A 4,506-nucleotide genomic window follows, 5' to 3' on the forward strand; every position below is an offset into this window, starting at 1 on the left:
CTGGAGGACAAACTGTGTGGTTATGGTGACTGACAGGTTAGAGGTGGAGAATGGACCTGGAGCTTCATGGTTGACGTCCTGTTTGAACCGAGTAGCTTCGCTACGAGCGCACAGCGCGAGCGGCTGTCTGGTCATGTGACCAGATCATGTGACCGGCATGTGATCCGCGAACGCCGCATGATCAAACCAGTCGCCTGCATTATAATTTTATTGTAATGTTCTCCACCCCCGAAGTTTGGTCAGCCAGTACAATTAATTTATTTTTACCCAATCAGTGGAAACCTAGGAAGACCGAAGCTGCATGACGAACTCGATCATACTTGTTGTATTTCATCCCAACCACAACATAATACCTGTATTGCATTATGCTTATGCTGATTTGTTCATTTCTGATCAACATTGTTAGTTTATCAGTCATTATTCTTTTCTTTAACAAACATTGCCATTTGCAAAAGCATGTATTTTGTTGTAAATGTTGTTTGCCCGCCATCTAGTGTGCGTCAACAGTAATAGCAACTTGGACTGTAATATCAAACGATTACCAGTAGTACATGTTAAACTGTTCATGTGGTTTCTTGGCGTTCATAAGCTCATAAACGTAACCCTCCGGTAAAATATTATATACATTTCATTTCACTGAAATGACGGTCGTCATGTATACATTTAAATCACGTGTCAAACTCCAGTCCTCAGGAGCGGTGACCCTACATGTTTTAGATCTAATTGTAAATCTAACTGTACTGGCTGACCAAACTTGAGGGGTGGAGAACATTACAATAAAATTATAATGCAGGCGACTGGTTTGATCAGGCGGCGTTCGCGGATCACATGCCGGTCACATGATCTGGTCACATGACCAGACAGCCGCTCGCGCTGTGCGCTCGTAGCTAAGCTACTCGGTTCAAACAGGACGTCAACCATGAAGCTCCAGGTCCATTCTCCACCTCTAACCTGTCAGTCACCATAACCACACAGTTTGTCCTCCAGTCCCCTGCCTGCTACGTGAGGAGAAGCGGCGCTGCCGGCACGAAAAAAACTGCAAATCGTCGCGGCGCAGCCGGCATCGCTGCACTACGATTCCCAGAATGCCTTGGGACCGGTCACATGACCAGACAGCCGCTAAGCGCTGCGCGCTCGTAGCTAAGCTACTCGGACGTCAAACATGAAGCTCCCAGGTACATTATCCACCATCGTGATTAAAAAAAAAGAGAGACGCTTTTGGCCGAGTTGGTAAGCAGCTTACAGTCAAGTCCGCACCGACCAACTCGGCCACTCGAGAGCCCCCCCGCCCGCGAGGCCGACTTGACGAGATGCCGACTTGGCTTGATGCCGACTTGGCTTGATGCCGAGTTGACTGTATCCCGGGGCGGTGCCGAGTTGGCCGGGGCCGACTTGGAGTGGTGCCGACCTGACTGTAAACCCACGGAAAGTCCGTGTTGTTTAATACCGGTCTGTGGGGACCATTGGTGTAAACGACCTAGTGTGGACAGATGCATGACAGCCTCTGTTCTGATGACCGTCAGATATGCGTCTCGTCCCTCTCCAAGTTTCCAGTTACTCTTAAGTGCTCTGTTGCTCATCGCTTGGAAATTCATCAACCATCACAGATTCAAGATTAAAGTCACTGTTACCCAACATCCACACAGTGTTTGTATGATTTCATGTTCCGTTGCTAAAGGCAATGTGGAAAGAATTTCACATTACACAAGTGGTACTCCAGTTAGTTGGTTAGCAATTGTGTCTACATTTGTAGGTTTGACATCACAGTCAGCCTGGAGCTCAAAGAATTTTCAGTTATTCAAGAGAAACTTAATTATGTGTGTTGCAATGAAATATTAACTTGACTGGGAACCTTCTGCATCTACAAGTTTATCTGGTTTGTTGTTGCCAGACAATGTTTTATATAAGGAAAAGTTTAAAAAAATAATGACATAATATTTTTTTTTTTTTCCATCACGAGATGCCTGGATGAATAAATAGATAGACAAATGGTTTTATTATTTACAGGGTATCACCAGAGCTCGTCATTTAGATGCAGGTAGGTTTTGGCTTCAAAGGCAAATCGTGTGGCCTCGGATAAATCTTAACCTTGAAGAGTCCAGTGGCAAATACATGTCCTTTAATCATGATAGACAACGTGAAGATTACTTAACATTTACACCATCCTGAGACACTTCATTTACCTTGATAGGGTTATAAAAGCTGATAGCATAATTCAAATGCACGCAATATCTGATTGCGTCAGACTTTAATTTGGGAGGCCTTATCCGAGTTATAAAGCTTCTGTGTTTGCAGGAAACAGCAGGCTGATATGACCTTAACCTGGATCCAACTTTAGATTTAATTGATGCCAGTCAAAGACAGACAGAGGAAGAGAGATAAAGAAGTCATTGGAGTAAAGCCAGTGGTTGATAATCACTAAGCTACAATAAACAAACTCTACCTCCAATCAATGGTTTAATCTTCATGGCCTTGAAACTCCTGATAAACGGGAGTTATAGTGGAAACCACTTGCATGCTGTGCAAAATAAGCTGATCACTCTATTTTGATCATGGCATTGTGGCCTGTATCTATTACGAGCAGACACAAGTGTCAAACAGCAGCGCTGCTCACTTCAAGGAGCAGCAGGAAACCCTTATTGAGTGAACGTGCCCCTCTGGCTCCCACCTGCCGCTGGTCAGCAGAGAGTGAAACCCCCACAACCAGAGCTGCGTGCCTCTGAGGCCTCTGCTCTCCGGACACATTCCTATCTCGCAGCTTTGATTGGACTCAACCAAAGTCCGGTACTATTGCATGGTTAGTTTGTTTTTATCAAATGCAGGTTTGCGGACTGCCCTGTGCAAACCGGATGAGTAGAGGTCGACCCTTTGAGGCCGTCTTCAAACCAGTATTGATGTGTTTTAGCTGAAAAATGCAGCACAGACCAAAAACATCAAAGCACACCAGCCATCAGACGTGACAGGTTGGCGAAAAAAATCACTCTTTGCAGCAGATCTTTAGTATAAATCAGAAATCCTGAATTTCATTTAGTTGAAAGTCCTTTATTTGTCCCACAGGGGGAAACTGCAGTGTTCCAGAAGCACAAACAGAGAAAAGAAATAGAATAGAAATGTTAAAATTTAAAACTCCAACCATACATAGAAAAATTAAATATAAACTTAAGACAGACACATAGGCTTTGTAAAGTATAATAGAAAAATGTGAGAAACACAAAGAAAGCACAGGGAGTTGCACAGAGCTGAATGGATGTTGGATGTTTGCACATGATAGATTAAGACTGTCTTGACATCTAGGAGTGTGTGGTGTGTGCTTAGTCTAGCTGGAGCAGTGCTGATTGGAAAACTGAAGCTTTTTTGACTGCTTGATTAAAGTTATTAGTAGGTGTAAATGGTAGTAAGGTCAGATAGTCAGTGTTACTATTGCAATGTTATATAAAACAATTTTGTTTGAGGAAGTAATAAAAAAAAATCCATGTATAAAATACCTAATGAAAGTGTCCAGTTTGCTGCATGTCAACTTTGAAAATCAATAAAATACAATATGAGCCATTCCTTTTCTTTATGCAATTTAAGAAGCTCATTCATTTCTTCAACTTCACTTAAAACTCATTTTCAAGGTACAGATGAGGCAGGTTTGCCAAAGTTTGGAAAAATAAAGTGGGTCCCTCATCCTGGGGATGTTTGGTGGGATCAGCAGTCACTTTGTGGTTTCTCTCCATTAAACACAGAGTGTATTCTCTGAGGAGCGTATTAGTTTGTGTGAATGAGAATCACAATTAACCCAGGTTGGTCTCGAAGCAAAGCAAAAATAACCGCCATGTCTGATGGTGCAGCTGAAATGACCTTGAAAGGCTGGAACATTCAGATAGATAATTTACATCCTCATTGGCCTTTGCTGGGCTCAAGAAAACCATTTGCTTGAAAGGAGGATCCAACAAGATGGTTATCAACATGATGCTCGTGCTTTGCTTTGCTATAAAAGGAGCCTGATGAGTCGGTCTCACAGTTCCTTATTAGTGTTTTGCCTCCTTCTGGAGCACCTGCATGTGTGATGTGTTGTTTCACCTTGTTTTATATCAGATCAGAAGGTTCTCACATCATGGAGAACTTTCTTTTTCTCACACACTCCATCAAAACATGCAGCAGTGTAAGAAAATGCACCTTCACGTTACTCGCAAACCAACAAACCAACAACATTACTCGAAATGTGAGCAGGTCTTCTGTATATGTTCTAAAATTAAATCAAAAACACCAATTCCTGAACCGGCAAGGCTTTGACTGGCACAGTACGACCCGTTATACCACCACTCCGTTGAACAGGTGGATTTGGGTTTTTGGATTTTTTTTATTTCCCTTTTCAACAGTAAAATTAGTTTTTCACCAGCAATGGCAGTGTCAGTCATCTTGATTCCGCCTCTGCTAACACACATTTACACAGACACTTCATGTATAGAGGGATTATGTGCTTGCCAACACGGTGGATGTGTGTGCAGAGTGACTGCAGAA

Source organism: Salarias fasciatus, chromosome 18, assembly GCF_902148845.1.
Source record: "Salarias fasciatus chromosome 18, fSalaFa1.1, whole genome shotgun sequence".
Taxonomy (NCBI): Eukaryota; Metazoa; Chordata; class Actinopteri; order Blenniiformes; family Blenniidae; genus Salarias; species Salarias fasciatus.